General features: G+C 41.5%; 1 long non-coding RNA gene across 4 annotated transcripts in view; it reads left to right on the top strand.

Annotated features, from left to right (window-relative positions):
• Nucleotides 1–3933: 3933 nt before the first annotated feature.
• Nucleotides 3934–15005, top strand: part of LOC114597970 (uncharacterized) — a 59916-nt gene continuing 48844 nt past the window's right edge. For all 4 annotated transcript variants that reach the window (XR_003706942.2, XR_013393256.1, XR_003706931.2 and 1 more), the window contains exons 1-2: nt 3934–7943; nt 11690–11767. This is a non-coding gene — a long non-coding RNA (uncharacterized LOC114597970). The remainder of the gene's footprint in view (nt 7944–11689; nt 11768–15005) is intronic.

Below are 15005 nucleotides of genomic sequence, written 5' to 3'. Positions count from 1 at the left end.
GATGTCTGAAATTCCATCAAGATGCATGGAAAAGCAAAGGAGGCCTTAAAGCTGCTCATTACTCCCTTCTTAATAATTTACAGATATGCAAGAATAGATTATATGGCTGTAAATGTGAACAACACCTGTCATCATCCCTGCCCATTGGCCATGCTGGCTCAGGCTTATAGATGTCCAACAACATCACAGGGTGGCGGGAGGTTGATTGGGATTTCGTATGTTATTTGTGGTTTAAGATTGTGATCTGGCCTGCTGTATACACTAAATGCAAGTTGCAAGTCATGTGGATATGCTTGGCTTTCATCCAATTTATTTTCAGATTTTTAAGAAGACACAGCAGTTCATGAACACTAGATGGCAGACGCAGCCTACGAAACAAGTTCAGCATGAGTAAGTTTTGAAGGGAAGGAGGGGTAGGCAGTCACTTGATAGATCTGTTCCCTTTACAGAGCAGCAGGGATCTTTTTTCAAGTGTTTTTCTTTTAATGTTGAACACTAAATTGTCTTTAGCCAAAGAAATTATTCCAGAATAAGCAATGGATGAGTTGACCAAGCAGCAGTTGGTGTTACAAAAAAAAAAAAAAAGAAAAAGTCTTAGGTTATACATAGGAAGGATAATGTTCAGTAGTTGGAGGTATAATGTATTTAAGGGCCACACCGTCATCTATTTATTTATTTCATTGTGACATGTGAAAGCTTTGGATTTTTTCAAGAAGACTTAACGACTTGACTAGACAATAAAGGGAAGGAAGTGACTGAATGTGCAGAACACCTGCATTTACTGGTGTCCTCTTACTGGCATAATTGTGCATAATGTAGTTTAACATACAGTATATATATATATATATATATATATATATATATATATATATCACTTTAAAAACCAAGAAAATGCACACATAAAGCACAGGGTAAAAGTAGTCCTTCAACAAGTGATTAAAGTAAGAAAACATCCAATATTTACAATGTCCAGGATAGTCACCAATGTTCTCTTCACTCAAGAGGCTACTGATCCTTCTGTATTCTGTATGAGAAGCATTCACAAGCAGTGTATTTTGTTTTCACATAGAACAAGCAGTGAGATTGTAGATCTAGTTTAAACACCGAGAGAAGGCTCTGTCGCATATGCAAATTTTGTTCTGCATACCATATAAAGTCCAGAGGTGTCTGAGAGTGAATTTTAGTTTCCAAATATGGTAAGTTTTCAAATAAGGATGTTGTCATCGGTGTTTACTTCATTCAGTACTAGCAATGTCACGTTTCACCAATCTCTGCCTTAGCAAAAGGGTTGCCGAGAGTTTAGCCAACTGTGCTAACACTTTATAAGCTCCACTATTTAAAAACACTTCCTCATATTACAGCTGTAAAGTACAATACAAAAGGGAAAGAGCAATTTGCTCTTAATATAGTTTTTGAGCTCCTCTGTTGGCAGAAATGGCTTGCTGGCAGCTTCCACATGATGGAAAAGCCTCTGCCTGCAAACTGAGGCAAAACATGGATATAGGCCTCCATTTCTTAGTATTAGTCTTTGGAAGCAACTGTATACTGGCTGGGAAATCCTCACTGGTCAGAGCACTCACGGGACTTGAGCGCTATTTGTAAATTAAATTCCATTCTATACTGCCGTGGGCTCGTTTAATAATAGTCCTTCTAAAAGATCCTTACATCACTAGGACATCAAGTTTCTCTCCAACACTGCCAACTTGTTCTGTCCTTACAAATGATACATTTTTAGAATATCTCAGTTATAGACTCTATCTTATTCCCAAGGCTTCTCAAACTCTTGTCTGAAGGACCGGTTCTTGCTCCTTTTGCACAATTAGCCTGATAAGGTAAATCAAAGCACTTCTGGATAAGACTGAGGCACTGTTAATGGATGGATGGGAGATTGCCTCCTCTTGATGGGGTTACACTCCCTCTGAAGGAGCAGGTATTTAGCTTGAGGGTACTTCTGGATCCTTTGCTGTTGCTTGAGGCTCAGGTGGCTTCAGCGGCACAGAGTGTCTTCCATCAGCTTTTGCTGGTGGTCCAGCTACTGGCTAGGGATAGTCTAACTACTGTTGTCTATGCTCTGGTAACCTCTAGGTTTGATTACTGCAATGCAGTGTAGATGGAGCTGCCTCTGAAGATGGTTGAGAAATTTCAGCTGGTGCAGAATTCAGTGGCCAGGTTTCTCATCAAAGCAAGACATATAGCGCCAAATGCGGCCTGATTGCTCTTGTGCTGGTCAGTTTCCGGGCCCAATTCAAAGGGTTGGTTTTGATCTATAAAGGCTTAAAGCTTAGGACCACAATACCTCAAGTACTCCCTCTCCCCATAGGAAGCAACCCAGACCCTGCAATCATCATCTGAGGACCTTTGTGTGCCTTCTCTGTGAGAGGTCTGGAGGCAGCAACTTGAGAACAGACCTTTTCTGCATTGGCTCCCTGCTTGTAGAATGCTCTCCCCTTGGTTAGATATCTTTAGATGCCAGGTAAAAACATTCTACTTCTTCCATTCCTTTGGCTATTTAAACAATCTATGCTCTTTTAAACTGTGGGGGGCTGGTATTGGTTTTGCTTTGTTTTTTAAATCTATGTATGTTTGTGTTTTTAGATTGTAAACAGTCCTGTGATCTTCAGATGAAGGGTGATACAGAAATTAAATAAAGAAATAACATAAAAATAATAAATTTGGGGAAGGAAGAAGGGGTAAATGGGAAGGCCAACACCCATACATAAGGGCTTCTGTCAAATTATCAACCTGACCAAAGCATGCAAAGGAAGATTCTCCTAAGGTTTATCAAATATGAATGTTTGTGGGCCTACAGGTGTAGGAGTTCACCCACCATTAGATTCACAGTTAATTGGGTTGAAATATGCTGAAGGCAATGGATCACAATATGCTGTGATAGTTTTGCTGAGGTATGTGTATGCAAATTCACGTTAAGTTCTGCAGTTGTTTCAGGTTGAGGACAAAGCTTAGATATATTTTATGCAAAGCTATCTACTTCCCTCAGAGAAGCACAGGGCATAGGCTATCTGACCTGTAGCTGCTATTTTTATTTCATCTCCCCTGTGACTCTGCTCAAGAATGAACTCTGTTAGCACACCCACGGATGAGTCCAAACAAACAGTTTGGGATGCAGACTATCTGCAAGACAGAGAGATGATTTAGCTATTGCTTGCCCCTTTCGGTTCTGAGTTCTTATTCCCCTTAGCAACACACTGGCTGTAAGAGAAAAACTTATTCATGCTCTAGAAATGTAATATTTACTCAAAACAATTTTATTTGCCTTGGCTTCCTCCTGGTGCCATAAAGTGATAGCCAACATCAAGTACTTAAAAAGCCAGCATGTGCATATGACTCATATTTGTTATCCTTATTAATAAAAAAGCACATGTTTTTTGCTGTTTGGTGCAATCATGCGGGACTCAGGTCTGGAGCACGTCTTAAGCATAGCCTGTCTCTGGAATCTGCAGAGATTTGCCCTGCTCCATATTTAGACCTTGTGGGTGGAAGGCTAGGTAGAAGCCAACTTTTTATGCCATTACATCACAAGAATCAAGGACTTTAGGCTGAGGGGTCCAAGACAATTAATGAAGAGCAGCTGCTCACATGTAAATCACAATAAGTATGTAAGTATTAATAAAACAGATTTTATTCACAGCAGGATAATCTCATAGTTGAAATTAAACATGCACACACACCCTTAAAGATAACTGGAAAAGGATTAGCATTCACAAAGCAAAGGTCCAGCTAAGCTCTAATTAACTGAGTTGTTAGCGAAGCTATTTACATCAACCAACAGACATTGCCCACCCAGTTATTTCACAAAATGGCAGATTCAATTAACAAAATTGAATCACAGCCCTATCTTGGCATGTCAAGGAGGTGACGAAAATGTGACTTGTATGGTTGCGGGCGGGGGGTGGGGCGCGCAGGCGGGTGGGCGGAGAATGAACAGGTTTTGAGTTTTCTCCATGAGGCACTTTTGAGCTATCTAGTTTGAAATTGAAATTTATTTCTTAACATGGCATTGGGAAACCAAAGAAATCTATCTGCTAGAGCTAGCCACATATTTCTCAGGTTGTCTTAGCAGGCTGGGCAACATCTGTTCACCTTATCTAGAAGTGCATTTTTAAAAAGAGAGAGCCTGTCCAGCTTCTTCCTACTTCTCTGTGCACTTATATATATTCCATGGGTCTGCAGTATCTGAGAGTCTGCTAGAAAACACAGCCAGGGTTTGTAGGATAATGGCTAAGTGGGGAATAAATGGCAGCAGCCTCCCACAACAATACATTCTCAGACAGATGGTCCAGCTCACTTTGAGCTGGCAAATATTCCCTATGCTTCTTTACTGAGTTAAGCAACTTTTACCTATTATGATGAATAATGTTCATATATGCTCACAGCAGGATGTACAGGGTGTTAGGGGAGTATCTCTGGTGGGAGATACGTCATGCCTCTTCTGGGATAGTTTGTCCACCTTTGGTACCCACCCTGCACTCAGATTTAATCTGTGGCTCCTAGAAGCTGTCAGCATGTGACATTGGCCTCACCCTGGGAACCAGCTTTGACTGGCTGGCTAAACAGGTGAGGGTAGTTGATGGGTCTCAAGCCCTCCGTGAGTTAGGGACTTCTCCTGCATGTGAAGGGTGCAGGCCGCAACTTAGATGAGCAGGACATGGTGGGGATGATTTGCAAAATATGTTTATGTGGGATTTATCAAAACCACTTTAAATCTGTGGTGTGTACACACCCTTGGATGGATCCTGACCAAATCAGCCAGGCTTCAAAGTGCTTTGGACCAAGGCAGGATGTTTTCCAAAGCTCCAAACCAAGGTACTAACTGGATCTTGTGGTTGGTGCACACCCCTACTACCTCGTATACATTTCATCTCAAGGAGGAAATGTGCCAAGTTCCTTGTTGCTGAGACATTGGGAATATGGCTGTCAAAGAAGAACTATGTAGTCATTGGCTAGTTTAAGAGAATCAGGGAATGGAGTATGTGCAAGAAGGAGATTCACAACAATATCTCTCCCAGGAAAGCAATAGTATCTTAAAAGGGCAAACCTGCTTTTGTCGACCAAAATGTAGCAATTCCAGCTCCCCCCACCCTTTTAAAGCTGTACCCTGGTCATGTCTCTTAGCACATAGTCTTTCATCTGAAACCAAAGTGATAAGAAGATAAGAGCTGACCAAAGGTCAAATGAGTCTAGCATTTTGCTGTGACGGATGGTCAGCCAGAGGCTTCTGTGAAGCCTACAATCAGGGCATGACACCCAGGAAAGCAGGAGTGATTCACATTCTCGACACGTGGAACAGCACATCATCAGAGTCTACCATGAGTATCAATTTGCACCAAACTGTGTATACAAGGAGAGCCTATCTGTAACACTGTTGGAGCACCGGTGTCATTTTCACATCAAAACTTTTCAATGATGGGAGTTATAATTTACTGAAACAGATCTCCCAACTTTTGTGGTCTTGACTATCGCTCTTCTGGCTCATGAGATTTCTTGGAACTTGAAATCAGCAGAATCCTGAACCACCTCACTTTCCTTGTAAATGAGAGTGCACTGGACAAAAAGACAAAAGTACATGATATCTGAGAGCTGACTCAGTTCCTGGAATCCTCGGGGACAGAAATGCTGATAAAGTGAGAGACAACCCTTTATGTGCTGAACCCAAACAACATTTGTCTGAAAACAAGGACTGTAGCAAGGATGCAATCTACTACAAGATTGCTGACGAGGACACCCTTAGAAGGCAAGAGATGGAATTGAACATATTTTACCAAGTTTGGCTACAACTATAGAGTAAAGGAAATTGTGAAAGAGAAAAGGAGGTTCCAATTTTGTTATTTGCCACTGGTGCCGAAAACTGGAAGGGAATTTTATTAAAAGTAGACTAGTTACATTCTTAGGCTGTGTCTGCATCTTTAAATGCAGATGCTGGGGAAGTACTACTTGATGCAGGTGCAAAACCCAGCTCCTCCCAATGGTGACATTCCTCTAAATAAAAAAGCGATCAATGTTTCATTACGCACATTGGCTAAACCTAGACACACACCAGTGCTGATTTGGACTTGTAGAAATCTACAAATGTAGATGTGAGCTTGGATTGATTTCCCCAGGCTCCAGTCATTGCTTTGATGTTGGGAAGCAGTGCTTGGACAGATCATCCAAAATTTGTGAGGTTTACAAATGGAACCCCTGCAGAAGAAAAAAAAGTATTGTTCTGTGTGAGTAAAGACATCACGGACTGTGACATCCTCCAAAAATGATGGAGACTTTTCAAAAAACCTATTCAGTGCTATAAATACATCATAAATAGAGGTCATTAAATGACAGGGAACAAGAGCTTTCCAATGTAAACAAATAAATTCTGCATTGTACTGCTCTCTCTGGCCTTATAAAACCAAGTTGAGCCGAGGAGTTGCAGTACATTGCATGACAATAGAACATAATAGAAATGATGCTGAGGGGGCGGGCTTTGTCATTGCTGTTCCAAAACTTTAAATGCCACAAATGTGAAATTATAAGTCTGTCCATACTTGCCCCATGATTTACTCCCTGCTGTTATTTGATGCTGCAGAATTGCAAAAGACTGGAAAATATTATGATTTAATAGGAAAAATTTGGAGTAAATTTGGAAGAAGGAAAAGAAAAAGAAAAGAATCCTGGAATGGCGGGCACTATTACAAACTAAAAACACAGCTTGACTCTGGAACTTTCTTGTTAAGTTTATAGTTTAGTGCTAATGGGTTCGGCAAACAAACACTTGTGTTTATTGTGACAGAATGAACAGAATGTACTATGGGGACAGCATGATTCACATTTCCATAGGAGGCTTGCTGACTGAATTAAATATTGTGCCCCTCTGCTGTGGTTTGTTGAACATGCTATGTTTGTCGACATGCTGCAGCCTTGTTCCATGAAAAGCTGATATCTGAGGTTGATAAAATATATCCTTTTAAATTTTGGACACTCTGAGGTCTTCCTAGTAAATCAGCCTTGCTGTGGGTCTGTCTATTAAGTGGCTTTATTGTCTCTGGCTGCTTGTTTGATATTTATTTATACATTATTAACATATTTTTTTTGTTAATTCGACTCATAAATATTTATTTGTCCCCCACTTCCCCCCAATGGGAACCCAAAGCAGTTACTATGATATAAAAACAAATACAAAGGCAAACAATTAAAAATGCTATCTGCTGACAATCAGCCCGTAAATTAAATCATAGAATCACAGAGCCCAGATTGATCTTAGTCTGGACCCCTGGGCTCTGAAATGAGGGGAAAGACAGATACATGGTTGCTATGGTGACTAGGCCTTTGCTAAATTGCCACAGTGGGCCATATTCTGAAGAAGGTATGGATTTGCCTCTCTGGGCCCAGCGTATACACTGGTAAGACCCCAGGGCAGGTATGGGGAACCTTTGGTCCTCCAGATGTTGCTGAATCACAACTCCTACCAGCTCCAGCAACACCTGCCTTAAGTAAAGGGCTGCCATCCTTTTGGGGCCCAGAATTGTGAGAAAGTTCCATCTGCCGTGGGGGCCTGTAGAACAGGCCAGGCCACTGCAAACGAGCTGAGCAGGAAGAGCAAACATTTTCTTTTGGATTGTGGATTTTTGAGGGGATATTCACTGAGTTCACATCCACACCATACATTAAAAGCAGTCTTATACTGTTAAGTATAGTAATTTAATTCACTGACATGGTAAATGCTTGCATGCAATCAGTTGGGGTAACCGAATTCTAGAGAGTTCTCTGGTAGTTCTCATGTGATAGGCTAATGTTGGTCACATGGAAGGTGTCTAGTCAAGGAGAGACTTCATTTTATGTGAAACAAAATGACTGTTTTAGAACCCACTTGTGAATGTTGTTAAATTGGATAGATTGTTGGAGTGCTTCTTCGCTGCTTTGAAAGAAATAGAGAAAAGCTGCAGCAGAAGGTAAAAGTGGAAATCTCTCAGGGAAGCTGCAAGGCATGGCCTAATTGAGATATAGAAAGCTGAGCTCTGGAAAGAGAGGAAAATACAGTTGTTTGGCAGTTAGAAGAAGAGACTGTAAGCCCATGCTTGGATAAGCATGTGACTGTAAATATTAGGTTTTAATTCATATATAAGTTTATGCAAGTAAGGTTTTTGAAAGTTAAGTCTGGACATTGGTTTAATTTCCAAAGAAGAGTGTCAGCCATATACACGATTTGAGCTTCTTAGCTGTGACATTTTGCTACCCTTTCTTCAACATTTCCCACTTTAACAGGCATAGCTTACCTGTAGTTTGTTAAGCATGGAGGGAACAAACCACAGTTCCCAGGATATTTGGGGGCTGTCAAAGTGGTATGAAAGTGCTTTTATGTATGGTGTGGATGGGACCTGTGACTTTTTGTTATGTACCAGCAGGCACACTGTTGCCTCCAGCCCCAGCCCCAGGAGCACATCCCTAAGACAAAGGGAAGCTGTTTTGGGGACAGTAAACAGCAGTAGCATGATGAACTTTCGGCCTGTTGACCAGTCATTCACCAACAGAGAACCAAATTTTGGTTGTAAACAAATGAGAAATGAAGGGAACCAATTAGCAAGCAGGAAAAGCTTTCTGGGATGTTGGGGAGCTGAGAGAGGTCTTAGACCATACTTCTTTAGGCTCCATATTAGCATCACCTCTATTTCACACAAGCAGCCCCCCCCCAATCTTTTTTTGTGTGTGCTGTACTATATCTCTTCTCTGGAATGCACACAGTAAGAAGAAAATGTTCCTTTTGGATTGCATTCTTGATGCTTGTCAAAACTTTGCCTTGAGACAGGCTTTACTGTGTTGAGTTTTCCACATACATTTTGTGCAGTTTTTTTAAAACTTGTTTTAGGAAATTTTATTTCTACCTTAGCAAAAAAATTCCTTGTGATTTTTACACAGAACTAGATTTTTCCTGATGTTCATGATATGGACAGCTTTGAAAAGATTTAATTTTTTTCAGATTTCTTTTCTTCTTCCTTGTTACATTTTATATATTCCAGGGAGGGGTTCAGGCTGCACTATTTTATTTTGGAACATTTTTGTTTAGTGTTTCCTTGAACTAATTTTCTACTTAGATGTTCCTCAGTGGATCTTATATCCTGGACACCAAATTGTTCTCTGCTAAGGGGGGAAGTAAATTAGCATCTAACACCACAGGAGCCTGTTCCCTGGAATTCACTCTGGAACTGGCAGCTAGTGTTCTTCTCTTTAATATGCTATAAGGTTAGGACAGCTAGGAATGTAGTAAGAGGCTAGTGGAGCTTAGGCAGGCCTGTTTAGGGTTCAGAAATTGTAGTTAATTGTAGTTAATTAATTATTATTAATTTTAATCTTACATACCAATCCATGCACATAATAGCAAGGATTAAAACTAGATGTTTTAACAAAGTTGATTTTTCCATGTAACCATTGTATCCTAATACCCACACATATATTGTGCTTTGATTTTTCATTTAATATTGTTTGTGGCTTATGTGTACATCTTCCACACTCTGAAATTAAATCAAAACGGCAGTGCCAGCAAGTCCAGCTGTGTAGGCTCAGCATTCCCATCTGTGTCACTCCTGGGACAAGATCTATCTGGGGGGTGGGGAGGGGTCTCAGTGAGGGCATTTTGTCCAGGACAGCCTCAAGCCTAGACATAGTCCTGCTGCAACTTAACATGCTGGCTAGCTTTAACTGAACACTAGCATCAGGGCAATAAAATAGGAAATAAGAAAATAGAAAATAAGGAAGTAATCCTCGCAGTTAACTTTCTGGCATTCATATATGCCTTTTCCTTTTGAGCAACCTAGTGAAAAATATCAATAGTTTTATCTGTTTTAAGGAACGTGTGTGTGTGTAAGTAAAGGTAAAGGTACCCCTGCCCGTACGGGCCAGTCTTGACAGACTCTAGGGTTGTGCGCTCATCTCACTCAAGAGGCCGGGAGCCAGCGCTGTCCGCAGACACTTCTGGGTCACATGGCCAGCATGACAAGCTGCATCTGGCGAGCCAGCGCAGCACACGGAAACGCCGTTTACCTTCCCGCTAGTAAGCGGTCCCTATTTATCTACTTGCACCCGGGGGTGCTTTCGAACTGCTAGGTTGGCAGGCGCTGGGACCGAGCAACGGGAGCGCACCCCACCGCGGGGATTCGAACCGCCGACCTGACGATCAGCAAGTCCAAGGCGCTGAGGTTTTACCCACAGCGCCACCCGCGTCCCGTGTGTGTGTAGAGCAATCCTTATAGAAACCAGCATATCCAGAGATCTTAACAAAATTTTGTTTCAGGTAGCAAACTAGCTGCTGTGCGTTTGCTTTTGAGTGCTTCTCTGTAGCTTGAAACATGCTATCCTGTGTCACGCAAGCTGTTCGCGTTATAGATGCAAACATTCCAGTGTAAGCTAAGCTTACCTTGTGTCTTTTCCACCGAGACTTGTGGGTTTAGTTTTCTTGAGTAGTCTGCCTGAACATTGTCCAGTAAGACTTCATCTTAATTGATTAGGACTTGGAACGTACTTTCTTGGACAAATTGCATTCTGATGAATAGTGCACTCTCCCTCACAGCTGGGCTGCCAGAAAGCCAAGATATTATTTTCTGTCTAGCAACCATCCCAAAGCGACCCTTAGGTAAAGTTCAGAATCCAATTTCATTTTTTAATTCATTTAATTCAATCCCATACATTTCAACACTAAGCGACTGGAATATGATTGGCTCCAAAAGTTTTACCTTGAAAAATTTCACTGTGATGTATTCCATCTTCACCTACAAAATGTCCTATCGTAGAAACCATTCACTATAACTACAAAGTATGATGTGGAGGCTGAGGAATGTTTCTTTCCCTTAGGTAGGGAAACACTGCCATCCTAACTTCAAGAGAATAAACACTGGATTGTCTGAATTAATTTTATAAGATTGTGCCAAAAGCCTAAGACCAAGCAGAGGAATGATTATGTGACTTTTCTCAAATGCCTCAAAGGATACTGCTTTTCCATATTCCGTTCTCCTTTGACCTGCAGTGGGTCATGGAAAAAGTGAAGTATCTGTTGAATGCCCATATGTAGTGTTGCAGCATTCCATTCTTAATCTGACCTCAGAGCAAGGAAGGAGGACTATATTTCAAGTATACTGGTCCTAGTCCAACCAAGGTTAGCAGTGATCAGTCCTATTTCTTGTCGAGGTAATAAACCTGTGTCTGGGCTGTGCCACTCCAAACTGCAGAGGAGAACTCACATGATTGAGTACCATTGCTGCACCTAGAAAATTAGATGCCAGAGCCAAAAATTGTAGGCTACCCTGACATATGTTTAGGGAGTGTGTGTGTGTGTGGGGGGAGAGAGAGATAAGGATAAGCTTCTTCTTCAATAAGAACTTATTGAAGCACCAGTTGCCTGTTCGTTTCCCCCATTTTTTTTAAAAAACTCAGCAGTCTTGATCAACTGCAAGTCAAAGATAAAGAGAGTGTGTGTATGCTTAGGTGTTTCTCCTCTAGCTAGCCATTTTGCTCCAAATAACCCAGTTCCAGCTGATTTTTGTCTCTGTGGGTAGAAGAATATGGCTACCTGGCTAAACAACCCTGCTATTGTTTACATTAGACCTGTAAAACTTGCAACTCGGTAAGCCACATCATGCAACCCACAAGCTACATATTGTGTGCTTGACAGCTCTTCCTTCTTGTTCCTTCCTTTTTGTCATTCCAGGCAGACTGCAGAAACAGATTAATTTATTGAGCCCCCTTCTGGGCTACCACGCTTGACAGGTGTACATCAATCTGTCTGGTGAGCCATCAATTAAATTATATTGAATGTAATATGTGTTTGATATTTATAAAATGTGGATGACCTGTTACTGTTGTGAACAACTTTGAACTAAGCTTTGTTACTTGAAAAGTGGCACACAAATATTAAATAAAACAAAACAGTGCTTAACATATACAGTCATTTAACTTGAGATGAAAGGAGCCTCCTGTTTTGCCAGACATTATTGACTTACTTCTTTTCTACTTATGATTCACTTTCTCCTGGCCTCATGGAAACTGCTTATACATGAGCTGCTCACACATGGCTGCGAGATCTTCCTTTGTGACCCCAAGATTCCATTGGGGGCTGGTCGTGTGTCTTTCCTACAAAATTGGAATACAAAAGGAATTCCCCCTTTCCCTGTGAGAAAGAGCCATGTGATTGATTCCCATGTGCAGCAAGCTGGGGGTCATCCAGGAGGTGATTGGAGATGTAGAAGTAGCAAGAAATGACATGACACTGGCTTGGGATCGAAATAGTCACAACAGTATGGATATGTAAGTCAGCTTTGGCATAGGCATTCAGTATATATCCTGAATCAGCCAACCTGGTCACTGGCTGATAACTACCTCAGTATTGATCATGGATTTAAAAATCCCTCTGTGATGCAAATCAAATAGGGCAATTCCACCAAGTCATTTGGGGGTGTTATATGGCCCATTAGCCCCTGTATGGGCTTTTGGACAGAACCCTACCCTTGAACCCCTTTACCAGGTACCCTGAATTTGATTCTGGATGAGGGGTGGGGCACCCACAGCTTAGACTAAGGTTCCAACTCAATACCCTTTCCCCAAGAAAAGTTGTGAAAGTTGTTGTGTTCAAGGCACACCCCTCCATCCCAGACAGGGTCAATTGGTCTGCAGGCAACTTCCTCCCTGACCCCAAAATTAGACCGATTAATTCCACAGCCTGGCCATACACATGCACTGCCTACCTACCTCTTGGCAGAGCCAACAATATACAGAGTGGGAAGGTGGGACATCTGATTCCAACTGTGCCACATACTTGCAGCGCAGCTGGCTTTTATGCTATGGCAGTAGACCTGAGTGAGGACTGGCTCCACCAGGTCTGTCGCCAGAGCACAGCCCCCACTCAAGGGCCATGATAGGCCCATTTGAATTTGATTTTTTTTGGCGGACAATCCCACCAGCCACTGTGACCGGCTGAGGCTGACAGTGATGTCAGCCTTTCCTACCCCACTCCCCAGCTCCCCCATGATAAGCAGTCTTTGTGCAACAGAAAATAATATTTAAAGGGCACCATAAACAATCTGTAAACTGAAGTCTCTTTCATTTCAGTTGTTTTGAAGTTTGCATATCACATTCTTTTTATTTTAAACTTTATTGTCATTGAGGGATCCACCCAGACATATGTTAATTGCCATTTTAATTTTTATGGGGAATAAGCAAATCCACACATCAATATGTCAAAAAAGTAAGAACACAAAAAATCATGTGAGATGAATTTGTTAAGTTAACTAGACAAATTATAATAAGAAGAACTGCAGAGGTCAGAGAGAGTACTATAAAACAGTACATGGAAACAACTTACAGTGCAATCCTAAACATGTCTCCTCAGAATACTGAATTCAGTGGCGCCTACTCATAGGTAAGTGGGGTTAAGATTGTGTCCTCAGTCATTTCCCAACATAATTAATAGTAAAATTCTGAGATATTGTAAAGTACTAAACCATGGAATTAAGGGCCAAAACGAAAATAATTAACTGCAAGAAAATATATTCCCTACTTAAACTTTAGATCAGAGAATCATCATAGAGTTGGAAGGGACCTTGAGAGTCATCTAACTCCTGTAATGCAGGAATCTCAACTACATCATAAAGGACAGAAGGCCTTCCAACCTCTGCTTCATAAACTCCAAGGAAGGAGAGTCCACCACCACCTCTTGTGGGGGCTTGTTCCACTGTCTCCTTTCTAGTAATTTGAATTCAATGTTTCAGGTCCTAGCCTGTGGAGCAGGAGTAAACAATCTTGCTGCATCTTCCATGGGAAAGTGCTTTAGATATTTGAATAAGGTTATCATATCTACTTTCAGTCTCCTCTATTCCAGGCTAAGCATACCTAGTTCACTCAATTGTTCCTCATAACGCCCTTTATCATCTTGGTTATCTTCCTTTTCACACATTCCAGGTTGTCAATATCCTTCTTAAATTGTGATGCTCAGAACTAGACATGATCAAGGCAGAATAGAGCCATACTATTACTTCCCTTTATCAGGGCACCATGATGTTGATGTTCTTAAAGAAATGGGAGTGCCTGATCACCTCATCTGTCTCCTGAGAAATCTCTATGTGGGACAAGAAGCTACAGTTAGAACTGGATATGGAACAACTGATTGGTTCAAAATAGGAAAGGAGTACAACAAGGCTGAATATTGTCTCCCTGCTTATTTAACTTATGTGCAGAATTCATCATGCGAAAGGCTGGACTGGATGAATCCCAAGCCAGAATTAAGATTGCCAGAAGAAATATCAACAACCTCAGATATGCAGATGGCACAACTTTGATGGCAGAAAGTGAGGAGGAATTAAAGAAGCTCTTAATGAGGATGAAAGAGGAGAGCACAAAATATGGTCTGGAGCTAAACATAAAAAAACACTAAGGTCATGGCCGCTGGTCCCATCGCCTCCTGGCAAATAGAAGGGGAAGAAATGGAGGAAGTGAGTGATTTTACTTTCTTGGGCTCCATGATCACTGCAGATGGTGACAGCAGTCACAAAATTAAAAGACGCCTGCTTTTTGAGAGGAAAGTGATGAGAAACCTAGACAGCATCTTAAAAAGCAGAGACATCACCTTGCCGACAAAGGTCTGTATAATTAAAGCTATGGTTTTCCCAGTAGTGATGTATGGAAGTGAGAGCTGGACCATAAAGAAGGCTGATCGCCGAAGAATTGATGCTTTTGAATTATGGTGCTGGAGGAGACTCTTGAGAGTCCCATGGACTGCAAGAAGATCAAACCTATCCATTCTTAAGGAAATCAGCCCTGAGTGCTCACTGGAAGGACAGATCCTGAAGCTAAGGCTCCAATACTTAGGCCCCCTTAGGAGAAGAGAAGACTCTATGGAAAAGACCCTGATGTTGGGAAAGATGGAGGGCACAAGGAGAAGGGGACGACAGAAGACGAGATGGTTGGACAGTGTTCTCGAAGCTACTAAAATGAGTTTGACCAAACTGTGGGAGGCAGTGGAAGACAGGAGT

Source organism: Podarcis muralis, chromosome 1, assembly GCF_964188315.1.
Source record: "Podarcis muralis chromosome 1, rPodMur119.hap1.1, whole genome shotgun sequence".
NCBI classification, from domain to species: domain Eukaryota; kingdom Metazoa; phylum Chordata; class Lepidosauria; order Squamata; family Lacertidae; genus Podarcis; species Podarcis muralis.
Note: the sequence above shows the minus strand (reverse complement) of the source record. Positions and strands in the feature narration are given on the sequence as shown.